The 15,096-nt window shown below is 43.5% G+C and overlaps 1 long non-coding RNA gene across 1 annotated transcript; it reads right to left on the bottom strand.

The window, feature by feature from the left end:
• Window positions 1-4,976: 4,976 nt before the first annotated feature.
• Window positions 4,977-13,314, bottom strand: LOC144784836 (uncharacterized). Its single transcript, XR_013601704.1, has 2 exons — window positions 9,050-13,314; window positions 4,977-8,697 (listed from the first exon to the last, which is right to left on the bottom strand). It is a non-coding gene; the product is annotated as an uncharacterized LOC144784836 (long non-coding RNA).
• Window positions 13,315-15,096: the final 1,782 nt, after the last annotated feature.

The following is a 15,096-nucleotide window of genomic DNA, read 5'->3' as shown; positions in this document are numbered from 1 at the left end:
TTTTTGGACTACCGGAGAACCTTGACTCTCACTCAAAACATTAAAAAACTAATTTTCTATTTATTGTTGTTGGCTCACAGGGAAATATGCAAAAAATTGACAAAAATTATACCCCCAAACAAAGCAGAATGGTTATCTTCAATAAAATATGTAGTCACGTTGGATAGAGTTTTAACGTGTAGGCAAAATGAGTTCTGGCTCCCTCTTGAGAAGTGGGTAAATGACGGTGGGAATATATAGTAATAGTCCTATGATTAGGCCTCTATACCACTTTTTGCTTGTTCACTCCGGTTGTGGCTGCAATAGGGTCTGGTCGCTGACAAGGCTACCTATGGTCGGAGTACGAGAAGCAAGATATAGAGTGTTCCAACTTCGGTCAAACAAACAAAAGGGCTCCGGATGGTACTATTTCAGGGAGACTTCGGAGATTGATATTTATACCTTTTGCTGACCTGGGCTGATGAGGACAAAAAAAACACAACTGCACAAGGGTGCAGGACCAGGCCCATTAATACATGTCCCTCTTAAGTCAGCAGAAAGAGCACAGTACCTTATGTCCTTACTCCTTGTAATGTCTGCAGAAGGGAATAGAACCAGAAACACTTACCAGGTGCTCTTGTGCGGTCAGAAACCTCCTCTCAGCCCTTCTATGGAAAACAAAAATGTACTTATTGCCTCCCATTTTCAAACATTTAAAGGCAGCCCTGTGCCAAGAAACTAATTATGCAAGGAACATCATGTGTGAGTTCTGTATTGTTTGTTCAATTACTTTATTGAAAGATCAGGCCATGCTCCTATGGAAGGACTAGAAGGGGCATCAAAGAGCGCATGGAATGAGTTTGCGGAAGGAATTAGAAGTAAAGGTCAATAAATGCTATATTCAGAGCCTCAGATTGTGCTTCCTGTTACAAGTGAATGAAAGACTGCATGCAATGCCACAGATGCACTAAGAATCCCATGTCCACAGAGTAGCAGCCCAGTCACCTGGCTTAGACATATTCATACTACTATCTTACCTATCATATTTCCACTTATAATAAAGTGTGAGGAATACAGGTAGTAAATAGAGAGTAACCCATAGCGAGGACAAATGTAGGCAGGATCAGACATCTGTACACCAAAGTCCTTTGTATGAAATCTGCATACACACTATTCTTTTGCACAATCATGAATCATTCGGGGTCTTTTTCTTAGAATATAGGACAACCTTATGTGCTCGTTGTTGAGCTAGGCTGCTTCTGTGAAGTGTAGGAGCTTTACAAAGTGTGGTCATAATTAACAGGGTCAATACATTCTAATCATTGCAGTGGTCTTACTATGAGGACAATAGTTTAGTGTGCAAACCTTCATCATCAACAGCATCCCCCACAAGGGCGCTGTGAAACGGTAATATAAATGACTGCGCATTGTAACAAAAAAGAAACCGTACATATAACAGACTTAATGTTATGTTAGTTTAACTTATAATGTGCACAAATCACCCCGGGAGGGGTATCTCGGTTTAGCATAGAACTCCGGCAAGAAGGGCACATTAGGTTAGAAACAGCTCAGTCTTAAGTTTACTGAATTTTAGGAGAGCTGTGCATTTCCATGTGTTTATGGATAGTTTGTTACGGTACCAGGGGGCCAAATACTTTTAAAAAAAAACTAACAAAAATAATCTACCACTCAAATGGGAACTCCTGATTCGAGGAATAGTAAGAAGGGATTTGTCTGTGGATCTTACGATTCTAACTGGCTGGCAGGGTGTAAGCTTCCCAGCAGGATAACTAGGTCCTTTGCTGCTCAGAGATTTATGAGTTATACAGAAGATCTTGAAGATAATTCTTTTTCACACAGGGAGCCAGTGAAGAGAGCTGAGAAGGGGCAAAGAGGCAGACCTAAAAGGAAGATTTTGGATGAAGCGAGCTGCTGTATTTTGGACCACTTAAAGCTTAGTAAGAAATGTCTCATTGGTAGTGGCCAGTAGGGTACTACAATAGTCCAGGCGGCTGATGACCAACGCTTAGACCAAAGTTTTACACACAAAAAGTGGTAGTAAAGGAGACTCTTCACAGCAGCACATCATGTAAAAAGCATGTGCCAGTGATAGCCACTACTTATTCTTTCATGGTCATCACCTGATCAAGGTGAACGCCCCTGCGTTTTCACTACCACTTTAGGAGTTGGTGCTGGACCTAATTCTGAAGGCCGCCAGTCAGGGGACCAGAGCAGCTGGGCTCTGCCAAAGAGCATGATCTCTGTTTAGCTGGTGTTCAGCTGGAGACATTTATCATTCATCCAGGAAGTGCTGGCTTTCACTATGGCTGCAAAATGAGCTTGTGTATTATTCAGGTCTTTGTCACAAGAGATTAGGAGCAGAGTATCATCGGCAAATGAAAGAGGTTTGAAACCAAAAGCTTCAATGGCTCCGGCAATGGTGACTAAGTAAATATTGAGAAGTGTGGGGTTGGGACAGGAGCCATGGGGCACCCCCTTGTCAGGCTCTATGGTGAGTGATTTAAAAGGACCCAGGTTGATGGTCTGGGTTCTGTGAGATAGAAAATTTGCAAACCACTATAGAGCCATGCCATGAATTCCAATTGTGTGTAGCCTCAAAAGCAATCTACAGTGAGACAGTGTCAAATGCTGCTGACAAGTCAACCAGCACAAGCAAAGCAGATTTATTTTCGTCCAGAGAGCATCTAATGTGGTCTGTAACTGCAATAAGTGAAGTATTAGTGCTATGCATGGGTACGACCCCGGATTGGATAGGGGTCAGAATGCTACTGGATTCTAGAAACTCCACAAGTTGTTTATTTGCCCTACCAGCAGAATACTCAATAAGGGAAGCACGAGATTGGACGATAATTGGACTCTTAAGTATCAAAATTGAGCTAATATGTCTGTCTTTTAAAAGTGGCTGCCAGTGAATACTTGAGTTGGCCTGGTCCTCACCAAACACAAGCAACCTAAGCCTGGTTTTGCCTGAATATGGAGTCTTCAGCCAGGTATAGCTTGGTTCCAGTGGCACAGTGAGTAGGGTTCCCACAACTGAGCATACTCCTGACACCCATGGTGTATAATCACAGAAAGGTGATGGAAGGAATGCTTTAAATCTGCCATAACCACAGGCAAACACATGGGGCAGCATCCGAACCATTGTTCTGTACCTCACCATGCCACCTCAGGGCGAAACTGGTCCTATGTTGCTTGTATTTCAGTTCAGGGAGGACTTGGCTTGGCAGTTTCTACTAGACTGTTGCATTGGAGTAGGGTCAAGACTGATTTGCATATGGCTGGGTCCTACTGAGTCATGGTGGGCCAGAGACGATGGATTGGGACGCGGTCTCGAGAGAGGCAGAAATAATTCAAGCATTCCATCCATCACCTTGCTGTTGCAGCTGATGCTCTAGATGCAGCGGGTATGCCGGCATGGGTGCCGTGCTCCCTGTGGCACAGGAATCCGGCTATACATAGGAAAGGAGCCCTTTTAAGGGTGAAACTGGTCGAGGGTTGCATGTATTCTGGTTCAGGAAGGACCCGTCTTGGCAGTTCGGTCTGGACTGCTCCCACTGGAGCAGGGTCAAGACTGATTTGAATATGGCTGGGTCCAAATTGAGGTGGCCTGTTAGACGAGAAACAACTAATTGAAATTGCGCCTGAGCGATTGCTGGTGGCCGAGATTAATTCAAGCAGTCCATCCATCTCCTTGTTGTTGTTATTTTGTAACAGGCAAAAACGATAAATGTAGACTTCCAAAAAGAGACGGTCAGTGAACCTACATTCAATTTGCAACCCACCGCTTGTGAGGGCTTTGCTGGTGTTCTGAATATTGACGCTCCCAGTTGGCATTTGCAGCTGGAGTTCCATTTGTTGATGCTTCCTCCTGGCAGGAGCACACAGAGTGCTTTTATTTTTTTTATATGAGTGGCCCTTAAAACATATTGCCTGGAAAGCAGTCAGACCAGGATTCACTTACATGCACAAAGCACTCTGATGGAATGACACAGTGGTTCTATTTCCCTCCTTTCAAATTTAATCAACTCTCAGAAATGAAGCATTTCAAAGATGCGAACTGGGGAGAGCAGAAAGCATGGACAGTGCAGCTTATATTCTCAGTGCCATCTACTTTTTTGGGATACAAGAACAGAGATTTAGATTCAGTGGCGGCTCGTCGAGGGAGTGCTGCGGGGCGGTGCAGGGTGGGGGGGTAGCAGCATACAGCGCGTAATGCAATTTGTGTTATATATTTATTTACTTAACTCCGTTCGGCCGTATACAGGAGTCTACTACCCACCATCCCGCCCCTCCCCGGCCCCACCGACCTGCAGCACTCCCTCTAGGAGCCGCCACCGTTTAGATTCCGCGCTGTTAAGCGAGGCTTAAGACTGACTCTTTTCCAACCACTACTCTCAAACGTGCAACTCTGCGATACACTTGTGGGCTGATTAAAAACGTGAAACACGCTTCAAGGAACGAGTGACTGAAAGGGGCTGGCAAAGGTGCATTTGTGTGTGTTATGGTGGTGAGATCTGGCACACACTTAAAGCGGTCTGTAGGCAGACTCTAAACAAACAACATGCAATCAATGGAAGGTCAGCAGACCAGCTACCATGACCCTTGGGTAATACATTGATATGTGAAATTTAAGTGTGAGGATGTGGCACAATGGCCAGAGCTGTCGGCTTTGGAACTGGGGAACCTGGTTCAAGTCTTGGAAACAGCACAATATCTTGTGATTCTGGGCAAATCATTTAATATCCCCGTGCCTACCAAAAATGAATGTGTCCATGTGTAAAGTAACTGGTGCTCGTGTAAAGCGCTCCATTACCTACCTACATGTTGAGTTTGCGCTATATAAAACTGCAAAAAGTAAACAAAATGTGTTCATATGTTGCAACAACCTAGTGTTGTGAAAGAGTTGAGCTAAAAACTCCACAATTTTTTAACAAATAATTTCATCAACACATACAGAGAAAGGCAAGACTGAGGTGGCCATTTAAAATAATTTAATCAGTACAAAAAAAAAATGTAACAACCAAAATATTTACAGTCCTTAACTGTGGCACCCACATTAAATGCATGATCATTTATTGCTTTCATTGAGTGCAAACAAGGGAGTTTCACCTCTAAAACAGTTTGCAGCGCTGATGGCGCTAACGAGTTTACCGGTCTGTACAGGTTCAGAGAGTGGATCCAAAAAGTGGCTGACTGGAATTTCATATTCGACATTCAAGTGCCAGTAGTCTGTGCTCAAAGCTCACATCGCTTCACAGTTTTAAGATGTCACAACATTTGTAGGTCAGAAGGCAGACAATCTTTCATTGTGGTAACATTTAGCCATAACTTTCTACAGTACTGAAATGTGTACACTCCGATTCCAGCACTGTGCACATGCCCTTGGCGAGAAGTGGCTGAAAAATGGCAACATTGAGAGGGCTTAGAGACTGCAGAGAACGAGGCAAGATGCATACCACACTAAATTTCACCTGGGGGACATACACCTTCAAAGAAAACGTTTTTGGTCCTAAAGATGTAATTATTCATTACCTAAAAAGAAGTTCACCCTAACACTTCACTACATCTGGCAAGGAAGAACAAGATGTCTGGTGGGCTACCAAACACTCACGCCTCCACCTTGCAATCGGTATTCCCCCCCATTTACCGCCACCTTTGTATAATGTTCCGCTTAGTGTCTAGGACATTACACCGCAGGAGAGTCATCGACTTCATTGTACATCAGGGTCAATCCCGCGGTGAAGTCACAGACGCAATGACCTTCTACAACCCGCTTTTTGCTCGGTACGTCATTTCCCCGAACTCCTTTGTTTTTATTGGTTAGCGGCTCAGGGTTCCTCGCTAGAGCATCAGATCTGGTTGCATGGTCAGCTTCCGCCATCTTTTATTTTTTTAAGGTGGTAGGCAGGGTTCTCCACACATTCCCCTACCTGCAACTGCTACGTTGTTTATTACTACAGTGTAGTGCAGGTGGTGAATTGTCCATGGCAAAATAGTATGCGCAGGAAGGCCATATTCCTCATTTAACTTGCTGAAAGGGAATGCACCAGAGTTCTCACTAAATTCCATGATATGAAAAGGAGAAGGGTGGTGAAGTCCTGAAAACACAATTTAGCACACTTCTATGATGCACACTCATACAAAAATGTTCTCCAAGTGACAAACCATGAACTGTTGTGGAGTGCACAGAGACATAAAACCCTTGGTCTGCCTGAGGAGAAGAATGGACCAAACCAGATTTATTTAGCTGATCTGAAAAAAAGGAGAAGGAAACCATACGGATAGATTGTGGCAACAGCAAACTGCCCTATGTGTTTGTGTCACGAGAAAAACCTACACTAGAAAACTTAATCTCGTTCCTCCATATGAGCTAGAACCTAACACGAAATCAATTAGGTTTGGCCTGGAAGATCTTTTACTGCATAATTTCCCCCTCCCCCACCTTTCCTCCTCTGCTTTGAACTAGATGACAATGTTTGCATCACTTATGTACCTTCATGCTGCTAGTCTGTTCAAAAAAAGTCTGTAGAAGGAAATGTGCTTCATTAAATGAAAGCATAACACCTCTCAAAGGATGCTACTGAGTTTGTGTGGTTAACTAGTATCTGTGTCCAGAACACACCATGACAGTCAGATCAATCGCGCTGACCCAATCAATATCAAATAAACATGAATCCCAGCAGCCAGGACCTTGAGCTGAGCGTCTTTTAGGTGACCCAACAGTTAACAGCAAGTCCTCTCGCCTCCAGAAGTAGGAAATGGCGCAAACATGGGCCAGCCTTATGTCATGCACCGAGTCTGGAAAGAAGGCAACTGGACATGCACTGTGAATTTAATTGGGAAATGACTGTAAAGCAGGGTAGTTAAGAGGAATACGAAGTTACATTCTTCAAAAATAGATGGATAGTTTACAAATCAGATGTGTTGCATACGCACTGCCCCAGTAGCCACCCTATGCTAAGCGAAATGAGGCGCAATTATTATTTTTTAATAAAAAGTCACAAACCAGCCATGAGACTGGCATCCAAAAGGCTGACAGACCCTGGAGCTGGTAAATGAAGCCAAAGAGAGGATAGGAGAGGGCACACAAGAGGTAAGCCTGGCTTTGTCCACTCGTGCGTAAACCGGTCCTGGTGGTTTATGCCACTGCATTAATGCTCTGGCTATTTGGCTCATAGGATGCTAAGACTATTAAACTTCACAACTTCTGAATTTAGGCATTAAATCATTTTTCCATACGAGGAGAAACACAAACTCTATTAAACAAAGATACACTGTATGTTGTAACCACAACCCGTACCACAAACTACCCCAGTAACATTCAATTTGTCTATAAGCACCCTGCACAAGATTTAATCTTTAATAATAATAATAACAACATGAATAGCAATAACCATAAAAACAAGTGGCACAGCTTGTCTGCTCAGGATTGACAGGATGGAATGCAGAGTAGTCCCTGACGGATTTAAAATTCTGATCTGCAGACCACACTGGGTGCAGATGCATCAATAAATCACTCATACAACCTTTACTCAGTGATTAAAAACACAGTCCCACCGCATTCAAACTGGTGGTCTTATGCAGGTGGCAAAGTGACCATTATCCATTTTACATGTATCAGAGCTTTTCTTGCACAACGAGCAGTGATACAAAGAAAAATTCATTTTACAGGAAACTTGGAAATATGTCAAGTTTCCTTGTCAGATTAAGGTTTCATCATAGTAACAGCCCCCAAACAACTCTCCGGAGTTTTACCGCTGCCAGGGCCACTAGGATTATGTGGAAAGGTTAACAAAATGATAGAGCAACAAGCAAATTGTGTGGCACATTCTCTGGCAGTATTTTCATCCATATGCGCTAGAACTTTTTTTTTGGGGGGTACATCTACAACCTTTATGGCAATTATGTGGCAAATGTAAATTCATAATTGTGTGGTAAAAGCTGCAACCTCAGTATCACTTAAATGTACTGGCCTTCATCACTGTTCAAGGTTCTCTCAACAAGGTATTCAATAATGGTAATAAACCTTAAGATTTTATGTCCGATGAGAGAGATACTCCTTCACTATTTCATCAGTGATCACATTTCTGTGGATTCCTTGATCCAGCAGGTCACAAAGGACCACACTACAGTCCCCTTTAATTTTAGGTCTTAACTGCTCATTAAATCAGCTCCACGATAAAAAAAAACTAAACTGCCCTGGCAGATGTCTAAACCCGGAACAACCCATAATCCCTGTTTGCACTGGATTAACAGGTATGCACAAATAAATACAATGTCTACATTTAATCTCAGCTCATCAGAAAGCTATAAGCTAGTTCCTCCTAATATTAACTACTTCCTGCTTCTTTTCACCACGCCCATACCAATGTCTGTCCTTATTAAGGCAAATCAGGGGAAAGAAAGCCCTAACATCTGCCCTCCCACTGTCAAACACCGTATAAGCGGTGGTATACAATCAAGTGCAGAGCTTCATAGAAGCCCACAACATATTGGTTCAATCCCTTGCAGGAAATGCTTCCTTCTCAGGAAATCTGAACATGGAGCTTGATGGCGGAAGAGCTAAGGTCCCCCATATTGCTCGGTTGTCAGCATCATGTATACCATGGACTATGGAATACTCCGGGACGCCTATTGGCACAGAAAAGTAGTGGTAAGGCACTTGTTTGGAAAAGGTCCTATTATTAGAGATGAGACCTAATTGGAGTGGAGAAGTGTGGCTCACTGGTTAGAGCGGCAGACTCTGAAGCAGAGATCAGGCACGGGACCAGGGTTCAAGTCCCGATGTGCAGGGTCTTGAGCTCAATGTCTGCGGACCCGATAATTCTCGCCTCGGCGCCTACTCTAATCATGGGTCCCATGCTGCAACTCTGGGCAATAGCTTGCTTAATCTCCACAACGGCCCCTACAACACTGGGATGCCTGGCTTCACCTTGGGGGTGCACAGGAGGGGCTTCTCACAGGGAGAGCCAGGAAGGGTTCCACAGCGTTATACAGCGCCGGGACGCCCCGTTGGGGCAGCTGTGCGCTTTATAAAATACACTACTACTAATTAGGCCCCGCTGCTATCGGGCTACAGTAGTTACCCCTCCTGCCACCCTCGTGAGATCAACAGAAGTCTACTCTACCGCTACTATTCTTCAGTTTGTACCAGACGTGCACACTCCTGTTCACATTTCAGACCTATACAGAAGATGCTCAAGTTATACTAAAGTGAAATCCACTTTATACAGCTCACTCTCACAATCTATAGACACCGCCGCGGGGTGCAGGAATAAACTGAAACTGAATCCAGCTAGAACAGAAACTCTTCTGCTCATCCAGAGCTATGCACTCCAAAAACATGGCAAGAGTCTATGGGAACACGTCCTACCGCCACATGGGTGGCGAGGAAGAGGCAAGTGCCAGGAGCCCCAGTCTTTCACTGGAACACCACATTTGTTATGGTGAGGACCAGCTCTTTCTCCATCTTAAAAATAAAAATGTCAATTTGTCTACTATGTGCTTTCCCACAGAAGGAATGAGCAGTCACTGCTCTAATGCTCTCACGCTAAGAATACATAAACCGTCTCTATTTCAGTGCCCGGTCTTTTACTGCAGAGCAGCATCAGAGGACATATTTATGCACTTTTGATCTTTGACTGGCTGCCTGTGGGCAAGAAAGAGGACTTTAAATCCCAGTGTATGATAAATCAAGCTTTTTATAAGAGATCTTAAGGTGATACAAGATACATTCCAACATCTAGCTGTACATGCTCTTCATGCTAATTTACTTGTAATCTTGGTGAGCTGAGGTGAATTATGTTCTCTGCTCACCCGCTTCTCCCTCTCGCTTATAATCAACCGACTGACCCAACCTGTCCCTCTCACCCATCCAGACTACAGTTCTGCCACCTCCTCTGCGCCCTCATATTCACACTGTCCAATCCCTGGAATCCACTTAATGCTGAACTGTAACTGGTCCCTTCTGAGACAGGGCAGCATTTCCATTCTACATTTAAGTTATTTTGCTTTTGCTACCTCTATACCGAGCTTCAGATCACTACAAGGAGCATTAATTCAGCACCTGAACATCAAACGACTTTTGGAATGTGCACGGAAGAATACAAAGCCAAAGGGGTCGATTGGAAAATCAAAGGAGGACACACCAAGCTCCCAGTCTTGAAAGCCTGGCGAGGCTGTGCAGAACCAGTCACACAACCGGCCTCTGATAGCCGTCTCTATGTCCCCACATCTACCTTTCCGTCTATTTCTGCAATGGGTCATTTCATTCTTAAGTGTAACGCGCTGTGACCTTTTCATGGAAAGCGACATCAGCTGATGCTTTCATCTTCTGCCATTCATACAATCGCTCATTGACAGAATCCGTGTAGGATAAACAGCCCTATCATGTGATTTGCTAGTTACAAAGAACAAGCCACAGGATAATGAAGCGCAGGGCTCGCCCCTATCCAAGACTATTAGGTTGTTACTAAAAATGGAATTGGTCAAATCTCCATGTCCAACATGTACCATAGTGGAAGAAAAACACACAGTCTTTCCACATGGCACTAAAAGAGGGTCATATCTAAATACTTTGAAGTTATCATCCAATCATGTAACAGATTGCTTTCTTTGTTGCCATCTCCCACTCCCGAACGAAAAAAAAACAGGTGTACAGGGTTTTTACTGGAGCACTGGCTTACAAAATATTGGCAATTTAAAGACATGAGCACCAATAGTGGCATGACAAGAGTGATATTGTCCCAATTAAAGGAAGAAAAATAGACCTTCTAGCCCTCATTATCTTAGTAATAATCTTTGGGGATTGGGGGGGGGGGGGGAGTGGTAGTTGGCCCCTGTCACTCCTGGGTCTGGTGCAACTGCAACCACGGCTCTCACCCAACTTGGCACACATCATCCCATAGGAAATTGCTCAAAGCTAAACTCAGAGAATACTGTCAGTCGAACGACTTCTAACTTTTCAAAAAGACTGGTCCACTCCTTGTCACAAACAAAGCAACTTATAAAAAAAATAAAGTATTTTTTTGGTTTCCCTTGAGAAGCAACCTGCACTGCAAGGAGACACTTAGCATACTGATCAGGGCGCAGCCACATCATAGGAAATGTGATTGCATCAGATACCTGAAAAGCTGAAGAGACATTTGCGGCAGGAGAGGATCAAGGCACCAAACATGATTGGTGGCTGGGTCTAGGATTGAGAGGCAGGATGGAGAGTGCACCTCTTAAGAATTAAGACTTCAGAAAGGAAATCAGCTGTCTCTGCAACAAACCACTCAATTAAATTAAAGAGATGGGGACCGAGGCCTAGACAGCAGAAGGGTCCACAGGAATCAGGGAGCGCAATACTACTGAGGTGAAGTCTCTTCTATTGTTTCCAAGTAGTGGGTATTCGATCACAGTGCACTCACTAAAGAGCATGCCCTAACTACTTGTCAAAGTGAGACAATCTATTCAGCACCGATGGGGGAAGGGGGCTCATGTATGTTCTATACAGGTATTAAACCCGTGTCACCAACTCCGCCTACTCCCCACCCCAAAAAAAAGGAAAGAACACAGGTGTATAGGATTTTTATTGGAGCACTGGCTTCCAAAGTAGTGGTAATTTGATGCCATGGCCACAGATAGTGGCATCACAAGGGTTATATTGCCCCAGTGAATGGAAAGAAAAAGGCCATTTTGCCCTCCTTAGCTGAGTAAAGCTCCTAATCCCCTGGCTGTCCAACTCGCACTGGTGCTAATTGAGGATGAGGTAATTAAAAAAATATATAATAATACGTCCATCATACACTGTCCTAAGACAAATGGTTGTCACCCCACCTAAACGCCACAGTTGACCGAAACCTGAAATATGCTGTGGAGACACTGAAAACTTCCACACAAAAGTGAAACGGTGGCTGTTGTGGCTAATTACCTTGTCACTGCCAACTGTTTTATTGTTTTAACTTTTTTGTGCATTTATTAGTGACTTTTGCTATCTTTGTGTTTTATGGGTTATACAAGAAATGAACAGACCATCAAGACATAGAAGCCTATAAAGATACACACATCTATACACAAATCTCAAATATTAACTGGAGCTGAAGTCAATCAATTGCAGTCAATTATTCAAGACTCGTAGTCTGTTGAATGCTCCAAATGAAGGGTTTCATGAATCCTAATGGGGTCATCAGCATTACTCTTCAAAAGGTAACTGAACACCACGGCAAACTACACAATCAGATGTTTTCAATTAACACCCAGATCCACCAGAAATCAAATAAAACCACACTTATAACTGGGTGAGGAGAGCCTCATGTTCCACAAGGGCACCAAAACGAAAATTTTAGTAATGGCTGCCACAACCCACAAAACAACTTAATTAGGAATTGATCCATCTTGGAACAAGCCACTGCATCATCCTCAAAAAGGTTGATTTATTTCGGTATAAACTTTCACCCCAACCACTTTTTCACCAACATAACAAAACCATTAAAGAGACTATTTACAACTATTTTATTTTTCTAGAGAAGACCTCCACATCTTCAAATGAACCACTTAGTGGAGCGAGTAGATACCACGCACTGTTGCACGGTGATATGATCTACCATATGCACAAAGCTCGTTGATATTAGGGAGCAAAGAGTAGTACCTTAGTATTGATCAACTGGAAGGGAGGGCCATAGGACCGACGTGGAGCTAGAATTAAAGTACCTGCTCTCTGCTGTGCAGATACAATATTTTGCAAAACGGTAACATACAAAATATGTCTCCCACTGCATGCGAACAAGGAACCTCCAATTAGCCAGTACATGTCCCCATAGACAAGTGGGACTGGACCCTAGGGGTACAGACGCATGGACTCCGGAAGGCGATAGACAGTCCTCTGAAGCACCGCCAAGCTAAGCACTCCTCAGGAAGCTTCTAAAAACTCAATCATTAAAAACCATCTTCTGTATTAGGTCTTTTACCTAACCCTGGGCGAAGCACTACGCTACACTCGCGTAGTTTGCGCAACTTCGCACTACGCGAGCTGCACGTAGCACAGTGCGAACATGCGTAGCGCAGCGTAGCATAGTGCAGCGGTCATGTTTTGCTTGTTTGCGTTCCTCAACGTCATGTTCGCGACCGCGAGCAAGCAAAATGACTTCCTGGCGAGACTCTCAATGCGGGGAGGTCAGGTTTCTCATTGCAAGTAGTCGCGCATGCTCACGACCACTCGCGATGAGAAACTACCAGTCCGGGTTGAGAAAGCTGCCGCTCGAGTAAAAATCTACTCGAGCGGCAGAAAACTACAGCTCGCACTGTGCAAGATGCCGTTTTCAATGATTGCACAGTGCCGGATGCTTGTCCGCACTGTGCAATCATTGATAACGCATCTTGCACAGTGCGAACATGCTACTAAGCACCTCGCATAGTGCTACGTGAAGTTCGCATAGAGCGAAGTGCACTTCGAGTAACTTCGCGTAGCGCTACTTCGCGAACTACGCCCAGGGTTACTTTTACCTTGAAATACAGCTCCTGAGTACTGCTAGAAGGCCAGGGTCCAGCTGCTTGCAACTGACAGCCAACTGTCTCATTAAACATTCTCAATTCTAACTAATAAACATTCAATATATTTACACATATACCCTCATCATACAAACACCCACACAAAACCATATGACGCAGTCAGGCGTCAACCTACACACTCATGGACCGTGTACAATAAAACATTGAAAAGCAAGATGGGTGATGTTCTATAACCTGCATAGACCACAACCAATAAACTAAACTACAAGCATCGTTTTGCAGGGAAATTGGCACTGTTAGAAAAGGAGTATTTGAAAAAGTCGTCAAAAAGACCGGCAAATCTTACCCAGAGGGCCAACGGTGAAAGCAAGCGCATTAGAAAAAATTAAAGAGGAAGCTATTGGCCTCGCTGCAGTGGCATATTGGAGTCTAGAATAAAATAGCATGGGTGACTCATTAAAAATGCTGGGCGTACAAGATACGCATTAAAATACGTTAAACGTTTTTATAAATAACTACTGTATTGAAATTGTGCTAATATCCACTTGTAGGGCCATATGATTTTTAAGCATTCGGTCAGTCTCATGGGTTTCTACAAGACCGTATTCACTCCAATCAAAAGTGCCGTGCCTAAAACCAGTGTCAACAAACCACTTTCAGTTTAGAATTGTGCAGACTTTCTTCAGAGGCACAAGACTCCATTCCCCAATACAGTATTTTTATGCTTTCACTTCAGTAATTTCAAATTCCTCATTTGATCGCGCTCTGCAGAGGAACTTAGCTATCTATAGCTTCAAACTCAACAGGTCACAACGCGTATTCAATGGAATACATGCGTGAACTTCTTTGGGAGGGTATCAATCGATCAGGTTGGACACATGAAATAATGCACCAAAGGAAACATTTAAAGCTTTGAGTAGATGGCACTATTTTAAACATCACTGCCTTTAACATTAGTCTTGTTCGAAAGGGCAGATACTCCAATAAAACGTATTGTAACACACACTTTTCAAGCATGCACTCAAGACTTAACAGTCCTTTCTACGCGAGCCCCGCCTGTAATGGCATTCTAGTCTGATAGAGATGAGTGAGGTCACATGCATTACTTTTGTCTTCTCAATGGTGCACTCACTAATGCCTGGGATGCTCATGTTACCCCACTGTTGTACAACACCAACAAAGTGTAATCCAACGACCCAAGGGAAAGCTGGTCCCAACATTCATTACAGACCATTTGCATAGGCAGCACAACAGTTAATGCTGCTCTTTGTAGAAAGTTCTGATTAATGGGCTACAGACCTGTGCCCAACATCTGAAAAACAAACTCAGGCTTTAGTTGGTTTTCTTTCTTCCCAGATGTTGGACATACAACTTTGTTAAACTTAAATTATGCAACAACATTATTTTTTCAGCTCCTAAAAAGTTATTCAGCACCTGGCAAAACAGTCTAGGTTCATATACACGTGTAAGGTAGACAAAAGGTTTTTTTCTTGCAAAGAGGACAACTATAAAAATCTATTACTTAAATGCATACTACAATTTAAAACAATAATTAGAGCAAAGCGGGAAAGGAATATCGGATCTGCTGAGATGAATAGACTACAT

Source organism: Lissotriton helveticus, chromosome 10, assembly GCF_964261635.1.
Source record: "Lissotriton helveticus chromosome 10, aLisHel1.1, whole genome shotgun sequence".
Lineage (NCBI taxonomy): Eukaryota > Metazoa > Chordata > Amphibia > Caudata > Salamandridae > Lissotriton > Lissotriton helveticus.
The sequence above is the reverse complement of the archived record's forward strand: the minus strand, read 5'-3'. Positions and strand labels throughout refer to the sequence as shown.